At 33.5% G+C, this 24,360-nt stretch overlaps 1 non-coding gene and 1 pseudogene across 1 annotated transcript; both read left to right on the top strand.

Moving 5' to 3' along the window:
* The first annotated feature begins 2,840 nt into the window (after nucleotides 1–2,840).
* LOC112474674 lies at nucleotides 2,841–2,980 on the top strand. Its single transcript, XR_003044527.1, has one exon. It is a non-coding gene; the product is annotated as a small nucleolar RNA SNORA29 (small nucleolar RNA).
* A 19,185-nt stretch (nucleotides 2,981–22,165) lies between these two features.
* On the top strand, nucleotides 22,166–23,213 carry LOC112474602 (annotated as a pseudogene).
* Nucleotides 23,214–24,360: the final 1,147 nt, after the last annotated feature.

The raw sequence follows: 24,360 nt of genomic DNA, 5'->3' as shown, positions 1-24,360 counted from the left end.
GCTTCGTGGCCTTCTCCATCCACCCCATGCCATCCATGCACATCGGAGTAAGAGTAATAGGAAAATATATTTTTCACATTTGTTAGCGCATCCTAAGTTTGCCCACATGCAGAAGTAGGAATAAATGAAATTGGAAGCTTTTGGGGGGTACACAGTGGTTATATGGCCTAACAGAACATTATTCAGAAACTAATTACAGAATCACCTCCATGCTTCATAAATATACAGAAAAATATCTGAAAGAACATTTTCAAAAGTAGTAAAGGTTAGTATTCAACTGAAAATGTTTTAGGTGAAAGGAACTAATTTTGATCTCAAAAGAGAATGGGAGAGATTAAATATAATATCCACAAAGGCATATTAGCATAACACTACAAAATCCAACTGAAATATTTGTAAAAGTAAGGGTAAATACTGCTCTGTGCATTTTCTAGGATAGAAGTTATTTATGTAGAAAATTTGATGGAATATTTCCTTTCTGAAGGAGGTGGCAGGTGGCTGCCTGTTGGAGTGTGAAAAACAAGAAGAATCATTTGGATATAATTTGAAAAAAATTAATCAAATGACAAAAATACAAGTGAGGAGTAATTTTCCTCTCCTTTTGGAAATTTTTCTAGGCTGAAATTTAGGAAGATATTGGAATTAGGGGAAAAAATAAACTATGAATCTAAGAAATAACTGGAACAAAAAAGAAATTATTTGGTAATATAGACAAACAGATTCTTATTTTCAAAATATAGTCAATATAATTCTTTACCTGTGATTTAAAAAATGATTTACACATGTCTTCTGAAGTATGCAATATTGCAATACATTCTCAGATTACCACCCAAAGAAACTGGGGAAGATTGATTTTTCACTTGACTTTGGTAGAGTCTGATAAACAAGCCCTTTTTGATTTTTTAATGCAGGATGTGTGTGTCGGGGGGCCTTTCACACTAACAGATTGAGAATCTAAAAACTTATGTTTTATTTCTACTTCTGCCACCAACTAATTCTTTCATTTTAGGAAAATTACTTAAACTGAGCCTCAGTTTTCTTATCTGTGTAATAAGAATTAGAGTATATAACATCTAAGATTTATTAAGTTTCAACATTCTATGAATCCATGTATGTCTAACCATATATTAGTATTCTTTTACTTAGAGAAATGGATAAAACAGAATTTAGTCTACTGAAAAATGAAAACAATGAAATAAAATTGACTAAGATTTCTGATCTAATAACTAAAGTAAATAGTTAGAGAGTATTAATGGCCCTAAGATTATTTTATGCTTTACTTACTGCTGTCATAGCCTGCCTATTTGCTGACAAATCCCAAATTTATATACCCAGCATAGACTTATCTGAGCTTCAACTTGTATAGTAAGCAACTAACTATATGATTATTACTTGTATGTTCCTCAGATATTCAAATTTAGGCCATGACACCAAACTCTCAGACCTGCCTCTACCTGTCTCAACCTGAAAATAACGCATTATGTTCTGTCCATGGCCTTCATGCTTCCTAGTAGCTCAAAGGAGAAACTTCAGCATCATCCTTGATTCCTCTTCTGTCTACCATCAACATTCAAGCCAATGAGTCCTTTTTTTCCCTCCTTTCAAATTATATCATGAAACAGGCTGTTTCTCTTCATTTGCAGTGTAAGCATCCTATCCACACCACCATATTTTCTCACTTGGGCTTTTGTAATAGTTTAGTGGCCTCCCTGCTTCTACTTTCATCCTATTATTTAATTCTACCGATCATCCTCTCAGTATTCAGCATATACAATAATGATGTCGTTGTTATAAAAGTGACATAAAGAAATAAATTATTCAAGGAATACAGAAAGATACAAAGAATGATGTAAAAACTCTTTAAATCTCATCATTTGGAAATATTAAATATTATTGTAAATATACACTTATTTAAATAGATGAATAAACAGCAAAAAATATTTTTGAAGAGAGATATTAATATCATTGTATTTTTGTTTTAGATTTTTAAAATTCTGAATTAATTAGTTCTGATTTTTTGGATTATCTATTTTAGACTTCCTGCCATGGTAAATGAGAATTTAGCTCACTTACACACTCCCCTCTCTCCTTCCTGCCACATTAACTACTCTTCCTCTTTTAGTCACTTTTGTATCGCCAATAATATATATTTTCCTTTTATTTGTGTCCCAGTAGTGATAGTCTATCTTGACTCCCTTACCTTTTAAGGTGAGGCCCTCAATTCCTTGCCTCTTTTGGTCTTTTACTCTTGCAAGCTGTTTTTACTTTCATAATAGCAAGACTAAAAAAACTGCCTTAGTTAAGTTTTTCATGCTTTGTTTTTGGTTAGACTTTAAAAGTTGAAAAATCAAGTATTACTTTACATTATTATAACTATGTAAATACGGTTCATTACTGAACCAATGACTACATGATAACATACAGTATTTGTGTACAGTGTCCCTCCCCTTCAAAACTTCTGAATGATTTTCCTTTTTCTTTAGCCAATCCTTAGGTTTGTTCTTCATTTCAAGGATACTATCAAGTCTATGGAACTCTCCCCCAACACACACACATTTTATTTTATTTTTTTATCTCATACTTATTTTTAGACCTTACTTCGGGACTGATTTTGAAGTCATCTTAAGTCTTCCATTCATTGTCCCAGGTTAGATTTATTGTTTTCTACATCCTATGCCTTTCTCATTCTTACTTTCTTGTTTTTTTCTGGGCCATCTTAAGGAACCTTGTAAAGAAGGCTGCATGGGAGATAAATTTTCTGAGTCCTTAGATATTTGAAGATACTTTTTTCTACCATCATACTTGATTAACAATTTGGCTAGCTAAAAACTTTTAAGTTCTTCCCTGTTTGACTACCACATTTTCTCCTAATAATAGATTTTAGTGGCTATGTTTATAGGATAGATTAAAATTGCCATGATCTGAAGACAGAGGATTTATTTGTATTCTCCTCCTCTATAAAATTGTTGAACCAAAAAAAAAAAAAAAAAGGACTTTTAAGTTCAGTATCAGTTTTTGTCAGAATTTTGGAGGCAATTCTCCTTACATGTTAGAAGTCAGTGTTGCTATCTTTTCTCTTTGAAAACTTCTAGGATCTTCTCTTTATCCTTGGTATTCTCAAATCTATCAATATTATATTTATGAATAGGTGTTTATTTCACTCATACTGGACATTTCCTAGGTCTTCTCAATCTGAACACCTATATCTATCCTCAGCTGTGGGATGTTCCCATCCATTATTTGAGATTTTTCTTCTCCCTTGTTTATTTGTTTTTAATAGCTATATATAAATTTTCTAAGTGTTTTTTCTTGCTATTTCACTGTGCCTTTTTCATAGAGCCTATTCTTGCTGTATGCATGTAACAGCCTTTAGCATATCTCCAGTATAATAATAATTGGAATATTTAAAGTTATTTTCCATTCTTTAATTATCTTTCTTCCTTGGAGTACTTTATCATGTTTATCTTAGTCTTATTCTTTAACTATTTTTCTTCAACTGTCAGATAATTCATAGTTGTTCATGGCTTTAGAATAATGAAAAAGTGGACTGGAAATTCTGTGTAAGTGGTTTAAAGGTGAATGGTTAGTTGGCTTTTAAGCTGAAGAATCTTTAAATGAGTAGAATAGGTTTTATCCAAAATGTTAACATCTCTACTTTGGGACTATTTATTTGAAAACAAACTGTCTTATTTAATTTTGATTTGGTTTTGGGGCTAAGAGTAGGTGAGGAACATAGGATGAGTAAATAATATTTACATTTTACATTTTTAATTAATTTTTTTAAATTTTTTATCACCTCTAAGCCTCTATCCAACCTGGCTTCTTTGTGCCCAGAACTCTTCACACACTTTCACCCCTCCATCTGTTTTTCAGGCTTTTGGAAACTTACTGGACTCTTTTTGTCAACTACTGCCCTTACCTTGTCCTATTTGATCTTTTTTATATTTTTACTATTACGTTAATCCAGTCTTGGGAGACAGCTGATCAACATATATACTCAGTCTGTCACCTTGAATCATTATCAGAATCTACATTGTTTTTAATTTAAAAAAAAATTAACTTTATTTTACTTGACATTAAGCCACTGAAGTTAAACATTTTAAAGTTTTGACAATATTGTTTCATAATCATATTTCTTACTCTTGTTTTTAGTTCTATATTTAAATAGATTTAATGTTTATCATCATTTTTTTTACTACATCTTCATTCTTAAGTTCTAAATTTGGATCTCCTCTTATTGTATGAATTTTATTTCAAGATGTTTATCAAAGATACTTCGTAAATGCTGTATTCCCTGAGTTCTTTCATACTACGGCAGACTGTATGTGTCTATGTCCTTTCAACCAAAAGAACCTCTTGGCTGGGTGTAGAACACTGGTTCACACTTTCTCATAATGCTCTGACATTACTATGTTTTAGTATTCAATATAGCAAGAGTCACCATTTACCATGGTGTCTTTGTTCATTTCTTGATTGGCTATATTCCATCACTGAGTCATTTTTTTCCTCCTCAAGACAGTTAATGCATGATATAATCCTTTTATTTTTTCACCGTTGGGAATATCTGTTTATGGTCTTTTTAAGTGAATGGAATCTTGGCTGGATATAGTATTTTTGGATCAGATTTATTTTCCTTTGGAGTTTAGTAGGCATTGCTCTATTGTCCTCTAGTCTAGAATGTTACTCTGGGGAAGACTGAGGTCAGTCTACTTTTGTTCTCAATTATAAGAGACTTATTATTTGTCTCTGGATATCTGGAGAATTTTATATTATTTTCAAAGTTCAATAAGAAGAATATGGTTTAATTGATACTGTTGAATCTATTTGTCTTAGAGTATGACATAAACTTTTGAGTTGTGAAGTCTCTTATTCTTGCATTTCAGGATTATTTTTCTATTTTCTACAGGAATACTCGTTCTGATTCATTTATTAAGTTCTTCAACACAGGGACACTTATATAATGTCATTTTTGCCATGCCTCCAGAGCTATTATCTTCTATTTCCATTAATCACATTATCTTTTTCCTTTGATTATCCTGTGCTTATCTCAAGCCTTTTCTGTGTAAATAATTTATTTTGCAGCCATGTCCATTTGATTCTTTTCTGTATGCAATTTGTTTATTAGTTCTGTAACAGTGTTATTTTGTTTCAATTTGTTTCTCTATATTTTCAATTTCCATTTTTCTTTCATTTTGTGTTGTTTTCATCTCATATTTAAGCTATTATTTTATTCTCGTTCTTAAAAAAAACTTTCTATAGTATAATGAGATGTTTTCCTGTGTTGCTCTTGTTGCTTTACTTTTTTTCATAATATTTTTTGTTCTGTCTGAATAATTCTCATGTCATTATATTTTCACCTTGTTCATATTTTCAATGAGTCCTGTATGTAGACTTTTAGTTATGGTGTAGTCTGCGTGAATTCTCTTTAAGTTCCCTTCCATATTCTCTGAGTGAGGGTCTTCCTCTAGCAGATACAGCTTAAGAGCTGGTTATTGAATTCTACTTAATTCTCAGTAGCCTAAGGATTTTGGTGTGTATATTTTAGAGATGGGTAGGAATAGGAAAAGAGACTGGGTACAGCCTAGTTCTTCAAATATTCTATATTCTTACTATCTTTCTCTATTGGATATATGTTTTTCACTGAAGTGTTTGAAACCTCCTACTATTGTTCTGGATTTGTCAATTTTACTTTGTAATACTGTTGGTTTGCTCTAATACAATGTTATATTATTAGGTGCAAAAGTTTTTATTGTCTTGGTGATTATTCTCTACTTTTTTGTAATGCACCTTACTATAAGATCTACTTAGTTTTTCAAAACTTTATGTTCAAATTTTCTTTTTGGTTTGATTTTAGGTGTGCCTTTTATAACTGGCATATAGATGTATTTATATTATTATTACTCCATCTGATAATCTCTGTATTTTAATAGGTGAGTTTTATCTATTCAAATTCAATCAGATATCTTACACATTTAGGCTTATTTTTACCACCGTCATTTGTGTTTTCTGCTTACTACCCATTTTCCTTTTTTCCCCCTACAATCTTACGTTCTGTTGGATTGATAAAGGGGTCTATATTTTTATTTTTTTTCCTTTTTTCTCCCTTTATCTTCCTTCTCTTCCTCTTCCTTCAAATCCTCCAAGTTCCTTATTCATCCTCCTTTTGATTCAGCTATTGATTTGCAAGATATTAAGATTTATATTCATACATTAATTACCAAAAGTTTGCTTTTTCCCTCTTTTATGTAAACATACAGAAATAAGCATATGCATAAGTGTACATTTTAATGAATTTTCAGAAAGTAAATATACCCATGTAACAATAATCGAGATCAAGAAGTAGAACACTGCCAGCACTCCAAGCCTCCTCTCCTGCTCTCTCCCAGTCTCTCCTCTTTCCTAAGGTTAACAACTATTCTGTCTCAATTACCATAGATTAGCTTTGCCTGTTTTGAACTTTACTTAAATAGAATAGTAAAATATGAACTCTTTGTGTCTCAGTCCTATTGCTCAATTCTATGTTGCTATATCTACCTATGAAGTTGGATGCACTGGTTACTCATTCATTTACTTTTTGTGGAGTATTCCATTGCGTGAATGCACCACAATTTATTCATTCATTCTATTCTTGCTGGTCATTTAGATTGTTTTCAGTGTTTGGTAATTATGATAAATGCTGTTTTAGACATTTCTTATTCTGGTCTTTCATTCATAGCTATGTTAGGTATATATGTAGGAGTAAGATGCTGAAATTACTGGGTTATAGGCTATGCCTGTGTTCAGATTTAGTAGTTATTGCCAAACCATTTTCTGAAGTGTTTGTATAAATTTATATTCTCATATATAGTTCATGAAAGCTCTAGTTGCTCCACATCCTCACCAATATGTGGTTCTACTAGTTTCTTTAGATTTTACCTACTCTAAGTGTGTAGTTACATGTACACAATTTTCAGTTCCCTGGTAAATAATGATGTTGAGTATTTTGTCACTTATCATCTATTTATCTGTTCTCTTCCATAAGTTACTTGTTCAATGTTCAAGGGCATTTTTCTGTGGACTATTTTTATATTGCTTCATAGAAACATTTTACGTATTATGAATAATAAACTTTTATAAAATACTGAAAGTATTTTCTCCAGTGTGTAGTTTATTTTCAGTTTTACTAGGGTCTTTTGAGGAACAAAGGTTCTTAATTATGTCTCACTTATTAATATTTTTCTCTAAAAAATTACTTGCCTATCCTAAAGTCATAGATATTCTGTTATCTTTTCTTTCATGTATACATGCACCTCCCACCTAATCAAAATATTTTTTCATATGTTATGTAGAATATCAAGATTATTTTTTCCCATATGGATAATGAATTGACCCATCATCATTATTTTAAAAAACACACACACATTTCCTTCTTGGTGCAGCCACTATGGAAAACAGTATGGCAGTTCCTCAAAAAATTAAAAACAGAACTACCATATGGTCCAGCAATTCCATTTCTAGGTATTTTTTGAAAAAAAAAAAGTCCCACTAAATTGAAAATATACATGCACCCCATGTTCATGGCATTATTTACAATAGTGAAGATATAGAAACAATTTGTGTCCATTGATGGATGAATGGATAAAGAATATGTGATACACACACACATACACACACATATTAGAATACTATCCAGACATAGAAAAAGAATAAAATTTGCCATTTGGAAAAACATGGATGGACATTGAGAGCATCATGCTAAATAAATCAGACAGAGCAAAACAGATACTATATAATCTCACCTATATGTGTAATCTAAAAACAAAACAAACAAACAAAAAACCCAAGCAGTAAACAGACCAGTAGTTGCTAGGGGGCCTGGAGGGTGAAATGCGTAAAGGAGGTCAAAATGTACAAACTTCCAGCTATAAAATAAATAAGTCATGGGAATATAATAAACAGCAGTGTGACTATAGTTAATAAAACTGTATTGCATATTTGAAAGCTGCTAAAAGAGTAGATCTTAAAAATCCTCATCATGAGGAAAAAAAAGAAAAAAAATATAATTATGTGTGGTAAAGAGATGTTAGATAACCAGACTTATGTGGTGATTACTTTACAACGTATACAGATATCAAATCATTATACTGTACATCTGAAACTAATATATTACATGTCAATTATACCTCAATAAAAAGAGTAGATATAGAGTAGATATAGTATAGACTCTGAAACCATATCAATAAACTTTCAAATTCTCTTAAAAGAAAAACTATAATTTATTTATAAAATTATCTAAAGTTATCTAGTATTTTTATCCTCCTCTAAAGCCCTAAAACCTAAATATACATCAATCAATTACAGGTTGAATATTTTCTAGAAACATTTTTTTGCCTTGTTATCTCTATGTAATATTCTAAACTAACAGTTCCCCTCATTACGTTGAATATATTTCTTTATTGTTTTATAGCATCTTTTGTTGCTGGTGAGAAACCTTCTGGGTCTAATATTTAATTAAGCATTTTTGTTAGTAATCTGTCTTTTCTCCTGGAAGTTGGTAAGATTGTCTCTTAATTCTTAATGCTTTCCAGTTTAACTATGTATGATGAGTCTAGGTGTGAATTTATTTTTATACAGTCATCCCTCTGTATCCATGGTTTCTGCATCCACAGATTCAACCAAACGTGGATAAAAAATACTTGGAAAAAAGTTATGTTGTTGCTGACATGTGCAATGTAGTTAGGCCTATAATGGTTGTGTCTGCACTGAACATGTAGAGACTTTATTTATTGTCACTATTCCCTAAACAATACAGTATAATGACCATTTACATAGCATTAACATTGTGTTAGGTATTATAAGTAATCTAGAGTAGATTTAAAGTACATGAGAGGAATTCATAGGTTATATGCAAATACCATATCATTTATAGAAAAAGACTTGCACGTGAGTGAATTTTGGTATCCACTGCGGAGGGGAGGAGAGGAGCAGGGTGTCCTGGAAACTAATCCTCCACAATTACCAAGGATGACTGTAGATCTTTCTTGGTTCTTATAAGTCACTTTCAATTTGAGGATGCATGTCTTTATTCAAATTTGGAAAATTCACAGCTCTTTTCTCTTCAAATACCCTTTATGACTTTCTCTATTCTTTCCTTTTAGCAGTCTTATTTGTTTTTCAGTCTATTCCATATATTTCTCAACACTTGGGTGACCATACAACTTATTGCCTAAACTGGGACATAATTAAGAGTTAAGGGGAGTGCCATGAAAAATTACATCAGGACAACAGATGTAAATTGCAACTTTCCCAGGCCTACTGGGGTGTATGATCTCTTTACTTAACGTTCTTCCACTTTTTATTCCCTATGCTGTGATCTGGATGAATTCACAATAATATTTTCTTATTTATTATTTTCTCCTTGTCTCTGTTCTAAAGTTTACTGCAACTTTTGAATTTTTTATTTCTTTTGTTTTTAGAAGAGTAATTTATTCATACTGTTTACAATGATTATTGCTCAAATAGTCATTATTTTAGCAAGAACTTGCAAATGTTTTCCATTTTATAGGCACAACGCCATTGAGAGGACACAGCCAGCCATGTTTCCCAAAAAGTTACCTTGGATGATTTTTAAAACAACTCTAAGCAAACCTGACTCTAAATGTATTCAATTGCTTATGTAAATGCTTTATATATTACATGTGAGAAAAAGAATGTATCTATTCACTTAGTCCAACATCATTTGTTGCTCTCATTTTATTTTGTTTTTGCTAGAGGACATTTTCCCTTTACCTAGCACTTACTTTTTAAAAAAATTTATTTTTCAATTGCAGTTGACATACAATATTATATTAGCTTCAGGTATACAACATAATGATTATACCTTACAAAGTGATCACCCCGATTAGTCTAGTACCCATCTGACATCACACATAATTACAAAGTTATTGACTATATTCCTTATGCTGTACTTGACATCCCTGTGACTATTTTTATAACTGAAATCTTACCATTGTGACAACATAGATGTGCCTTAATAGTATTATGCTAAGTGAAATATGTCAGAGAAAGACAAGTACCATATAATTTCACTTATACGTGGAATCTAAAAAAATAGAAAAAAATAGAAACAAATTCAGATTCAGGGAACGAAGTGATAATCACCAGATGGGGGAGGCATTAGGAGGATGTGTGAAAAATGTGAAAGGGATTAAGAATTTATTTCAATCAATAGATTTTTAATTTCCAAGATATCTGGTCATTATGCTTTTAATTTACCTGGCTTGTTTCATTAATCTGTTTTTTCATATTTTTTTCTAAAAAAATTAATATAATTTTCATTTTTCTCCTTAAACATTCAAATCATACTTATTCTAAAGTTTTGGTTAAACGGTTCTATAAAATTCCACCTGGAACGAAATTGTTGCAATTGTTGAATTTTGCCTAGATCACTTTCACAGCATGAGAATTCTCCATATGTTTTAAAATTTTGTTCTGCAGCCTCATTTTGAAAGAGATTCCCCCGGCTTCCTTTTTTTTCTTCGTACTTCTCTATCTGGTGGTTTTGAAGCTTTGTTCTCCCAACTTCCTAAATGCTTCCTCCAAATTAGATACTGTGTGGCACTGCAGAACACCTGCTCAACGTCTTAGCAAGGACAGGACATCAGGTCCCAACCTAGGCCAGGGGCATTTGGTGCAGTTCCTCAGGTACAAGGGCAGTTTGGTCATTTGCTTTGAAAGCACTCTACAAAGCCATCACCCAAGGTAGTGGGTGGCTGAAGATTTTCAAATTCCTTTCACCAGGAGCAGCCCCACTTAGTCCCTGTTTTTAAACCTGGATTCAGTCTTCTAATTTTTACAGAACACCTTTAATTTTCCTTTCCTGAATTCCCAGTTGCCACTATCTACTTCAGGACTGGAGCCCAGTGAGGCTGCAGCCTTAGTTCTGTTTAACTCTTTACATTTCTCTTGTTTCTGGTACACAGGGATGCTCAACAGGTTTTGAATCCAGACATGTGTTTTGAATTTTCCCTTTTATATTTTCATATACCTTTGTTATACATGAGATCAGAAGAGGTACATTAACAGCATGAATTGTTCTATTTTGACCAGAGTACATACAATTTTTAAATGAAGAAGTAAATTGTGTTTCTCCTAAGCTAAAACAGGTGATTGTAAAATATCTAGATTTGCTAAATTTGGAGAAAAGTCAGAGACAGATTTTCTTTGTACAAGTCTCTTGAAAGTGTACAATATTTGTAAGTGTACAATAGTGGTAATGGGATGAATAGAACCTTTTATAGATAAGATCATTTAAAGTATCTTTTGCCAAACTGTGATCATTTCTTTTTGAAATTACACCACATAAGAATATTTTCTATGAGCTGAAGCATTTTTTGGTGCTATTTGGTGCTATGACATGGTGACTTGGCTATCTTGAAATTAGAAATATTTTATTCAGCTAAAAAAAGACAAAAGATTAAATTTTCTATGAAAAATAATTATGTAATCTACAAAAGAAAGAAGGGAGGGAGGGAGAGAGGGGGAGGGGAGGGAGAGAGAGAAAGAAGGAAGGAAAAAGAAAGTAAAGCACATTCATTCTGGTGCTTTAAATAGTGTCTGGCCCTTAGTAAATATTTGTGGAAAAAATGAATGGAAAAATATCAGCCTCACACCATTGCTGGTTAACACTATTGCCATTGGAGTAGAGGGAATAGGGTAAGGAGCATATTGTAGATGAGACAAGGATTAGGGGAGCATCAAGGCTCACAGATACAAGGTAACAGATCAGGTGAGAGTGAGAAGTGAAGGATAGACTTGGTGTAATTGTCAGGATGTTTGTTGTTTTATAACCTGGTTGTAAAAACAATGTTTCCTTTGATTTTTGACATTTTTATGTGGTTGTGAGTTTTCTGAGTCACATCACAACCATTATATCAACTCAGCCATGTCTAAATGTCCTGCTTCCCATTTTGAGCCTGTTTTACTGAGCTCTGCTCATCACTCAGATGAGGAGAGACAGGTCACAGTGTGAAGTTATATATAGATATCCTGTACACTGTGAAGGGAACATGTTTGGAGAAAGAGAAGTGCGTGAGTCATCTCTCTGGTGCAGTCCTTGGATTGTGGATGCTAAAGAGAAGGTCCATTGAAGGCTGCATTGGCATGTGTGGTTAGTAGTTTCCAGCAACACAGTTTTACCGATCCTTATCCTACCCAAGCCCAGAGAATAGAAACAAGGGAATAAGGCCATATCTTTAAGGCGTCAGCTAGACAAAATGGCTACAGTTGAGTCACGGTAGCCTCAGCCTAAGCTCTGCTCCCATCCCAGCCCTCATACATCAGAGCATAGGCCCTCCTTTTATAACTTTCTATGTGAAAAGCAAGGACCTCCTCTTTGGACTGCTTGTTCCTGAGATCTACTCCCAAGAAAAGAGCTGTTCAATAACTATCAACTCCACTGCTTTATCATATTAACAGAAACAAAATTTAATGATACATTGACAATATTTTGATAAGCAGATCTCACTTACCATTATAAAGTTTTTTCTGACTCATTGTAAACCTTAAGCCACAACATACTCTGTAGCTGAACATAAATATATTCCCTTCATGAATATATTTTCTTCATAGGTTGACATTTGCTCTCAGTTTATCATTAGCCAAAGACTGTTGATAGTAAACCAAATTTTGAGAAATTTCCTGAATAGCTGAGGAAATTAGTTACAGGAGTTTTAAATGACTCCTACTTCTTAGACTCCCTAGGGGTAGAAATCTATATTACTATGAAGAAGCTAGGCCAAGAACAATCAGAATTAAATACTGTACCAGAAAGACAGGGAGTTATGCACAAATTCTCATTTTTGTTTTGTTGCTATAGCCTTAACATTGAAAAGGGTCACAGTTTCTTCTTTAATTTCCATGTCATTGAAAAGGATTAGCCAGGGTGACTGTTTATTCTTCCCTATGATTCATATATTATCTCAACAGGGAGGAAGAGAACTTAATGTTTAGCCCCTTTTGCACATGCTTTTCCTCACACTGTCTTATTTTATCCTAATATCAATTTCATCTCCCCTTTTCTTAAACAGAAATTACGAAAGAGAGGTAAATAACTTGGAAAACATCATCGGCTTTAAGTGAGAGAGCTAGGACAGAAACTCAGGAAGGCACAGCATAGTGGGTAAGAGAGTAGATGTCGAACTCAGCTCTCAGTTTAGTTACTTAATCGTGTGACTTTTGTCAAGTTGCTCTACCTTCTTGTGCCTCGGTTAACTCGGTTTTAAATTGGAAATAATAATCATACCTACTACTAAGGTTGTTGAGTTGTTTAAGTAAAGCATTCATAGCATATTATGACACATAGACATTTTCATTTGTTATTGTTGGGAATGTAAATTGGTGTTCCCTCTTTGGAAGGCAATTTGATTCGTTTAAATGTGAAGTCTAATATATCAGTATTGGTACAGTTGTTAAAATTTGTGATATAATTGAAAAATATATGGAAAAATTTAAATTCAAAATTTTCAATGTGCATCTCCTTCAACTCAGCAATTCTAAGGAATTTGTCCACCAGCTATACTCACACATGTGCACAAAAGTATTTACACATGATGTCCATTTCAGCACTGTTAATAATAGAAAAGACTGGGAATATAAATAGAAGCACCAATGGGGAACGAGTTAAATAAATTAAGATACATAGAATGCACTGTATGACCTCCAAGATATAGTTAATTGAAAGAAAAGGTGGCACAGGGTATTATTTGTACAATTCTGCCATTTGTATTTAAATGCATGTGTGTGTGTGTACAGTCATGCTCCACATAACGATATTTTGGTGAACAACAGACACCAGCATATAAGGTGGTGGTCCTAAGCGATTATATGGAATTGAAAAATTCCTATTGCCTAGTGACACTGTACCTGTCATAATGTTGTAGTGCAATGCTATGCTATTTTTTTTTTTTTATTAAATTTAGGGAAGCTGAAGTGTACAGTGTTTATGAAGTTTATAGTAGTGTATGGTAATGTCCCACCACTCACTCACTGACACCCAGCGCAACTTCCAGTTCTTCAAGCTCTATTCATGATAGGTACCCTATACCATTTTAAATATTTTTTTGCTGTATTTTTATGACTTTTCCTATGTTTAGGTGTGTTTAGATACATAAATACCATTATGTTACAATTGCCTATGGTATTCAGTACACTAATCTGCTGTACAGGTTTGTAGCCTAGAAGCAATAAGCTGTACTATACCATATAGTCTAGGTGTGTGGTAGGCGACACCATCTAGGTTTGTATAAGTGTACTCTATGATCGCACAATGACAAAATTGCCTAATGATGCATTTCTCAAAACATATCCTCATCATTAAGTGATGCACAACTGTAATACAAATATCAATACTTGTGTGTGCATTAAGTATATCTTAATTTATACACAAGAAACTGTCATTGGTAGCCTTTAGAGAAGGAGGATGGAGACTTTGCTACTGAATCAAGAGAATTACTTTTCATTGTATATTTGTTTTCACTTCATTTTTTATGCAAACAAAACTTTTTCCAATAAAAAGGAATCAATTAAAAACACCGCTATGTTGCATTATTGATCTAAGGAGAATTATTAGCTATTGATATGCAGACTGATTGAGATATCCCCTTAATATTTGTAGGTAGTACTTTTGTGTAATCTGGGGGCTGGTGAGAATCGGGCTGCCCAGTACAGGGAAACTTGCAGCCATTTCCAAGATCCAGAGGACCCCTTTGAATGTGAAAGAAATACTTGGACTCACTACATGTTTGTCAGTAGAACAATTAGGCCTTAATACAAACATATGGAACACATTTTGGTATTTTTATCTCATGACTTGCCTCTCTAAGTCTACTATTTCTTCAGCTCCATCTCTGTATTAGTCAGCTCAGGCTGCCATAATAAAATACCACAGACTGCCTGGCTTAAAAAAACGAGAATTTATTTCTCACAGTTCTGGAGGCTGGGAAGTCCAAGATAAAGGTTCTAGCCTATTCAGTTCCCTGAATTCCCTGGTAAGGGCCCTTTTCCTGACTTGCAGATGGACACCTTCTTACTGTGTCCTCACATAGGGATGGGGGTAGACAGCAAGTTCTCTGTGTCTCTTCTTATAAGAACACTTAATCCCATCATGGGGTCCCAACACTATGACCTCATCTAAACTTAATTACCTATCAAAAACCACATCTCCAAATACCATCACATTAGCGGTTAGCACTTGAAGATATGAATTATTGGGCACAATTCAATCCATAACACATCCCTAATTTTCATTTGAGCTAAAATATTAGTTAAGCTTATTCTTATAAAATGATATTAACTATACCACCAGTTTGTTAGTTTCTAAAATTTATAAAATTTTCTTAGTTGCCATTGAGAATGCCTGCACTCCAGGTCAACTGCCTAGAGTTCATAGTCTTAAACACCCTGTATAAATGGTACATATTGAAAGTGTGGCAGAGAGGTAGTTAAGAAAAATTGCATTGGGTTATGCATCTATTCACTATTCTATATACCCCAAATTCTCATCTTAATGTCATTTCCTCAAAAAGGCCTTCTCTGATACTATTGAAACAAGAGGACACTTCTTCACCCTTTTAACTCTTCTTGATATCAGTGTCAAATTTTTTCTTAGCATCTATCACAATTTGTAATTATTTTATTTTTATATTTTTTATTTTCTAACTCCTCTACCAAAATGTAAGCTCCATGAAGACGAGGACTATGACTATTTTGTTCACAAATGCGAACTAGCACATAGCACAAACACTCATGAAATGTGAACCAATGTCCTTGGATCAAGTCAGATCACAGGAAGGCTATATATACATTTGGACAATAACATATTTGTCATTGCTTTTGCAGAACTCTCTCTCAGTCACTGGCCATGGGTTTTTATCTTAGGTTGTTCTCAAAACCAGTCATGCAAATTTAATTTACCTATTTGATGTGAAGCCAATATTGAGGTTATTACTGATTATGACTTATTTCTTCCAAGGTCACACAGGAGCTTTGTCTCTAACCAGAAAAATTCCATCTCCTAAATATTTGTAGGTAATTATTTCAGATAATGATATTTAATGAATGTTTTACAATTTATCAAGTTTCCCTCTATATCATGGCTAGGTAGAAGCTCCAGTTTTTATGCTCAAACATAATTACACTGTATTGACAAGCATGATTGGCTCTATTTTATGAATCTTTTTGTAAATATCTTCTCCTTTTCTTTTTGAATAATCCATCTTAAATACTTTCTAGATGAAATAAAATATAAGTGCATTAAATTGATAACAATAAATTCCATTTTTTCTATTTATGCTATTTTCCATTTTACTAGGTCTTTACTGCTAAGATTTAAGTCCATGATATATTTTGGTTTTGGCTCAATACTATCGCCATCTGGTCTCTTTCTGTCCTTAATCTTTTCCCTGTTTTTTCCTGTTCCCTCCCACCAAAAAGCTGTCACCAAAGACATCTTTCTTTCCCGCTATACTATTGTTGCTGCCACCTCTTGTATCATGTACTATTCCATGAGATCTTGCAGTGTATCATAAGCAGTTGCTTCTTCCACTTGTATCCAGCTTTGCTGTCACTTCTTTGTCCTATTTACAGCATCCTCTTGGCTTCATCTTCTTTATTTTACACCACCTTTAATGCTCTTGTAACATAAGTTACTAACAATATAAAAACTCATGCAATTTGTTTCTCCTTTAATAATCCTAGAAATCCATTTATTTATAAAAAAAAAATCCTTTAACCCTCAGAATACTCATCTATCACTATCCAATTTTCTGAATTCATAGATTAAATTATAACTATAGCACTTTATTAATGCTACTGGTGAATAGTTCTATGTATCTTAAAGCATTAAAAGTAGTCCCTTAACTTGCTCTGTCCAAACCAAAACTATGATTAAATAATTGTGTGTGTGTGTGTGTGTGTGTGTGTGTGTGTGTGTGTGTGTGTTCCCCAAAGCCTTTTCAGGATGATGTAACATCCTGAAATATTTAGCAGAAAAAGAATTACAATTGAGCACAGTGTTCCGAATTTATTACTTAGTACAGAACATAGCAGCCACTAAATTGAATTGAAAAATGAAACTAAAGGAGATATCATAGGAAAATAAAGTGGATTCTTGTAAAATTAAAGGCACTACTTTTCATATAAATTGTTTAGAACTTGTTTGACTAGGAATGTGGAAGAAAATTGCAAAGTCTCTTTACTTTAGACATTGTTCCATTCACTGACTTGCTTCAACCTGGTAATAAATCAGCTTGGGAACCTTTTACATAAAGAGATATCATTATAAATTAGCTTTTACATTTTATCTTAAGCACTAACATCATAAAATATTTAATCAAGACACTAAAACTGTCAAAGTAGGTGGATAATTTGAGACCTAGTCTTTTAAAAATCCAATTATTTCATGTTGGGATTTTTTTTCTTGTATACAAATTTTCATCTGTGAATTTACCAGAACTTGCCACAATAGATAATTTGTTCAGAAACTGTAACTATCACAAATGCTTGGCAATTACTGATGGTAATTAAATACTTGGTAAAAACTAACAAGAGCAGACTAAATTTAAAGAAAATAACACACCAAAATGCTTTGTCCTACCTATTCTGTTCTGACACAGAAAGAAAATATTCTCACCATGTGGCTGGGTTTTTTCCTACATTTTTGAAAAGTTATGTGTCTACTTTTCCATATATTTCTTGAATATATCACAAATTTTAACAATAATAATACTTCATATAAAAGACTGAATTTGATCTTTGCCAAACCCTTATTAGGTAGGGAGAGTAGGGAACAGATAAAAAACTGAAACTCTGATGGGTCACAGGGTGCCCCTTCTGTCATGACTTTAAACTTCAGAGGCAGCAAGAGCTCATCTTTCGGCTGCCTCCCAGAGCTCAACTAGTGGCAGGTCCTCATTTTCATTTTCATTGGCTCTTTGACCTACAGGCTGCGCCAGTTATCTGTTGCCTGCCTAAGGTTCTTCCTGCCTTGGTGACTTATTTAGCTGTGTATTCCGACATTGACCTTTCACTCTACTGTTTGCTCTTTGCCTCCATACAAGGGCAGAGGCCATGAGAGCTTCCTGCCATCTGTCTCGGTCCCTCAAGCTATTTGAACTGGGTCAGGTCTGTCAAGTACCTATCCCAGCCTCCAGCTACCACCACAATGAGAGGAAGATCAGACTCCCAGGGGGAACAATAAAGTCCAGGTGATAACTCATGTGAAAGCACTTTTAGAAAATGCCATTAAAATTGTTGAAAATGACAACCATCACAAATTCTTGACTATTATCTGTTATTACCAGACTGGCTACAATGATCAAAAAACAATTATTATGAAGGCAGAACTTTTTAAAACTGAAGTAATAAATTCCCTAGGTATAGTCTTGAAACAATATCTGTTGACTTAATTAGAGAAGAAATGGTTCAAGGTTGAATTCTTTTCTTGGTGGTCTTTTCAAAAGATAATACGTCTGAAAGAATAGGTAGGGAGCAGGTGTGTGATGTCTGAGTCTTAGCTTGCATTTGGCAAAATTCTGACTACAGAGTGAAGCCATTAGAGATGTTGTCAGTGAGATTGATGATAGTATGCATTTTTAAATTGTCCTTGACACATCATATAAAATGCACAATTCAAAAGACACATCATGAATTGTAGCAAAATGTAACACATAATACACCCTTTTTCAGGGGCAAGGATTATATTAGTTGAGTGAGGCACATTTAGATTGGGTTAAGACAGAGTTGGAAATAATTCTACTAAAATGTCACTGTAAACAGTTCACAGAGTCAAGTGAAAAGAGAAGCATGAATGAACTGAGAAGGGGTTATTTAAATAACACATGAACCTCTCCCAGGATATGATTGCCCCTTTCATGTGGAGTGGCGACCTGGTATGTTGGAGAAGGTGGGCCTTGCGGAAACAGGTCTCAAGGGCTCTGAAAAAATAGATCATGGATAATAAACCTGAATCCTGAGTGACAGTCCAGTGTGTTTAACTGAGCTTCTTAATCAGGAATGCATTTGCCTTGTGTACAAGAAGAAACCAGAGGTACATCTTCTTAGATTGGGTCAAGTTCTTCACCTCCACTGCCCCCATTGATAGATAATTTAAAATACTATTTTATATTAAAACAAAAACAGATATACAATGAAGTATAATTTTAAATCCCATAGATTTTTTAGATGAAGAATAAGAATTCAAAGAAATCTTGTGCTTACGTTGATTGGCCACGCATCCAACTAATGACATGCCTCTACCTGCCTTTGACTTGAGGATACTTATATGGACATGCTGGGAAAAAATGGAAAGATACAATAGTCTCTCCTTATCTGCAGGTGATACATTCCAAGATCTTCAATGAATGCCTAAAACCGCAAATACCAAACCCTATATTATAAAGACAATCCCTGACTTACGATTTTTGACTTCACAGTAGTGTGAAAGCGATATACATTCAGTAGAAACTGTACTTCATATTTGATCTTTTCCTGGGCTAGTGATATGCTGTGTAATACTTTTTCGTGATGCTTGCAGTGGAACTGAGCCGCAGCTCTGAGTCAGCTACAAAATTGTGAAGGTAAACAACTAATACTCCACAGTGTATTCATTGTGTTAGATGATTTTGCCTAACTCTAGGCTGATGCAAGTGTTCTGAGCACATTTAAGGTAGGCTAGGATAAGCTATGATGTTTAGTAGGTTAGGTGTATTAAATGCATTTTCATCTTACAATATTTCCATTTATGATGGGTTTATTGGATTGTAACCCCATCGTTAAGTTAAAAAGCATCTGTACTATTTTTTTATTCCTATACATACACGTCTATGATAAAGTTTAATTTATAAATTCAGCACAGTAAGAGATTAACAATTACTACTAATAAAATGGAACAATTATAACAAGCACTGCCATACCATGACAGTCAATCTGATAACTAAGAGGATGACTAAGTGACTAACGTGAATCATTCCTTTGTCTAGTGTATCCACTGTATACAGCACAGATACACTAGACAAAAGAATGATTCATGTCCTGAGTAAGATGGAGCAGATGGCTCAAAATTTCATCACTCTACTCAGAATGGAAAATGATTTATAACTTATGAATTATTTCTGGAATTTTCCATTTAATATTTTCAGACCACAAATGACTGGGTAACTAAAATGATGGAAAGCAAACAATAGATAAGTGGGGGGACTACTGAACCAAAAAGTGTGTATCTAAATATGGAGTCAGAATGGACAAGCAGATCACAACCTCAGGAAGCCTGGAGCAATTCCAGAGACCAAGGCCAAAATCCGTGCAAGGTTGGGTTTTCCTTCCTCATTGACTCCCCTCCTCTTTTCTTTCTACAGATCTAAAACAGAAAATCATTAAGTTTCAGGGTTCAGAGAGTTTTTTTTAGGATCATTAAATCCACTCTTATTACATAAAAATTCTATAATTTTTATGTCTTAAGAAATGGTTTTCAAGTATCTTCTGGAATACTTTCAAAGACAAGAAACTCATTACTTTGTAAGGCAGCTCTTTCTACTTTCCAAGAATGTGAATTTTTTGATATGAACATTGGTTTCTAAGGTCAAATAGTAAGAAGGAAAGTTGGCCTTAGAAATCTATTTATCCTGGCTTCTCATTCAGGAATCTTTTCACAAAACTTTAGTGAAAATACTTGATTATAATTGGTCTAAAGGAAACTGGCTTGGCAGAATTCTGGAACGGAAGTCCTAATTCAAGCCAGAGCTGGCGGGGCGGGGAGGAGTGGGAGGAGGAACAAATGATATCACAGGAAGTTATGAAACCTAATTAAGCGGAGGAATATGTGGAACTATGGACTACCTCCAATACTTGGACAGGAAGTTTTTACTCCACTTTTGAGTCACAGAGCTTGTTTACTGAAGAATATTTCCTCCCCTGTGCCTTATCCTTTTCTCCTAGGTTCCAGAGTTTAAAGTTGGCCCAGACATACACCATTATCTCAAGAGAAAAAATTTTTTTAAAGTTATTGTCCTATTTTTGAATCAATAAAATTAAAGAATCTATAACAAACCATAGGCAATTCTAGAATTCTATAAAAATATTTACAAAAAAATTCTACCAAAAAAAAAATTCACGATTCAATAATTATCCTCAATTGTAGAGTGTCAACTGCATGTCACTTTCAAAAAAAAAAAAAAATCTTAGAACATTATTTTGAAGTGATAAAAGCATTTTACCTGGTATTAAGCAATTGATTCTTGTCTCATATCAAGTGCAGAACTTCTCTAAAGATTTTATTTGTATTTTGTACATTCTTTTCACACTATGGTAGGATATCATCACCCCCTCTCTTAAATGCCATATTAACTGAAAATCTATAAAAAGAATATGATATATATGGACGCTAACCATATTTGGGGATCCACAGCCTGATGTCTGGCTCTTGCTCACCAGTCACTAAAGTGAAGGCTTATAGTAGATGTCCCTGGTCTACCAATGTGCATGAAGTTCTCAGTCAAACTCTTCTCATTAGAGAGACCTATGAAGAAGATCATCCTATTCACACAATGACGACGAAACTCTAGTGATCCAAACCTTTTTTAAGTATGACTGGACATCCAAGGATAATGAGGCATGTGAGAAATACCAGTAGCATTAAAAAGAATAAGCAAACAGAAAAACATAAGCATATAGAAAAACTGTGTAGAAATAATAATCTGAGCTTTAAATTATTCCAATTTTACATATAAGTTCAATCATTATAACAGCCATACAAGGTAGATACTATATTACCCCATTTTATAGATTAAGAAATTAAGGAATAGTTCACCCCTCCTCTTCCTCTGGTGCATTCACAAGCCCAGTCGAACATGTAGGGAACCATAAACTGGTTCTTCAGTGCCTCCTGCACAAATTCCTAGGCCTGCCTGCCCACAGTGGCCTCAGCAATTGTATAAGAGTAGATGGCCACCCTCACAGCAGTTGTGGCACACAATAACAGCAGTTGTGGCACACAATAACGGCCAATTTTTTAGTTCAGATGGAATTCAACCTTTTCAGCTTCAAAATTAGAAGTAGAAAGCCAGCTAATCGGACTAAAAAAGCAAAGATCTCATATAGCAGAAAAATTTTTCAATCAAATTACTAATGGAAAAAAGACAAACCCAGTCATTTCTTCATAAAAAAAAATCTTCAGAATTGAGCATGGTGTGGTGGAAGAACTGGAAAATAAATTATAAGCAGGAAAATAGAAAGGACAAAAAATCCAGCAACAATTAGCCAAAATACATAATAATGAAAAAAGATTTCAGTATCAGTTAAAAGAAGTGACATGCCTGATTTTGTTAAAAAGCTCAGAGAAAGTACAATGAACACTTTAAAATAATAAGATAGCTTAATAAAGAAGAGAAAACAACTAATAATGAATTGAGTACCATATCCAGAAATATTGACACATGGGCTTTCAGTCACTCAGAAACACCAACAGCTCTCAGAATAATGTCAAGCAAAGTTCCTGTAGACAAAGTGCCATCATGTACTTTTCCAGAGAAAGTAGCAGATTCTGAAAACTTCTTTCAACAAATGAGGGTAACAAGGATGCTGAACAGTCATGATCACCAGAATTTTGTAAAAGTGAGAAACAAAGAGAAGTCAAGATACATTCTAGAGCAGTATCTTGGAAGAACACAGGATGAAGTGAAACAGTGTGAGAAACCATGTAAAAATTTTTGACTCTAGAACAAAAGAAGTGTATTCAGAATCAGAAAACTAAATGCAGCAAAAAAGGAGAAAATTTTCAAGTTAAAGACAGAAGATATACCTATGCTTCTTCATAATAAACAAGAAGATGATTAAAAGTAAAAAGGAACAAAGAAGAAAAAGAAATTGACAATTGAAGCTTGCAAAAAAAACCCCAGAAAAGTATATAAGTGTCAATGAAATGTTTCTCATATTTAAAGGAAGTTAAAAAAAGAGGAAGAGAAAGAACACTTAGCAGAAAGAGTACCAATGCCAGTTTAAACTAAAACTACAATTAGAAAGTTATACACAAAAGAAGAAAAAACAAGAACTTCTGAGGCTTGAAAAGATTAGGGAAAAGGCAGAAAAAAGGAAACTGCTGCTAATAAGGTTTCAAGAAAGATTTCTATAAACTTGGATTGAAAATTCTAGCTAGACGGGCAAAGGAATGTGAAAAGGCAGAAAAAATAAAGACTAGAAAATTTTAAAGAAAAGAGTGAAAACATGTTGGTAGAGATCCCTGTAAGTTTTATAAACTTACCAAAATTTGGAAAGAATGGGACCTGGAGGCATAAAGAATAGAGAATACGAGATAATGAAATTGGTAAATAACATTCAGTTATTCTGGGAAATATAGTCACTAACCATGTTTTTTAAATATCACTAACCTAACCAATTATTATATTATATACGAATTGACAAGTATTAAGTTCCATAGTGACATTGACATTAGTATTTCTTATTTATACTAAAATAGCATTTAGTTTCTATGTTGGCCTATTATTGATGTAAAAGCTATTTAAAGAAGTTCATGTTACAAACATTTTCATTTAATGCATAGGACATTTAAAAGATATATATTTTTAACAGCACAATGAAATTAACTGGGACAATTTTAGAGTGACATTTTTTAAATCAAAAATTTGCAACTCTTAGAACTTGGTGGTAAGTTAGCTTGAGTAACAGAAATGTGAAGTTTTCTATTAGAGTTATAAATAAGTTAATACTTTTTCTAAATTTAACAAACTGATAGTTTGACAATTCCTGCATTTTTGTATTTGTAAAAAATAAATAAATAAAAAGGAAAACGAAAATGAAAAAGAAACTAAAACACGGACAAGTTCCCCAAGAATACAAAGTCATAACAGAGTTGATATTCAAACCCAGGTTTTAGGTTCTAGAGTCCATCCACTATGTAGACTGTCTCCCATAGCAGAAAACTTAAAAATCTAACTAATATTCTCATGGATATTAAGAAAGTTTTATAGACTTAAAACAAGGACAAGATCTTCCGAGAAAGGAATAGAGACCAAGAAAGAGCTCTTAAAGTTTAAAAGCTTGAATGAGCAAAATAAAATAGAAGGACCATAAAACAATTTCTCAAAGCTACCAAAATAATAGTTCTATGAGATTCAGTTTATGGACCACTTCGGATATGCAGTATCTGAACATAGCAGTGACTGGTGTTGTTCCAGTGGTTATGGGATCAGGGCGTTGCCCGTGCTACTACAAAGGAGTCTGCTGTGATAGCTACCTTTGGTGCCTCCAGTCATCTAAGGATACAGGCTGACAGCACCTTGACTCCTACCCCAGGGATTCCTTTTTGTTGCC

Source organism: Pteropus alecto, unplaced genomic scaffold (assembly GCF_000325575.1).
Source record: "Pteropus alecto unplaced genomic scaffold, ASM32557v1 scaffold7, whole genome shotgun sequence".
In the NCBI taxonomy this organism is placed as follows: domain Eukaryota; kingdom Metazoa; phylum Chordata; class Mammalia; order Chiroptera; family Pteropodidae; genus Pteropus; species Pteropus alecto.
This window is presented reverse-complemented; position numbering and strand designations above follow the sequence as displayed.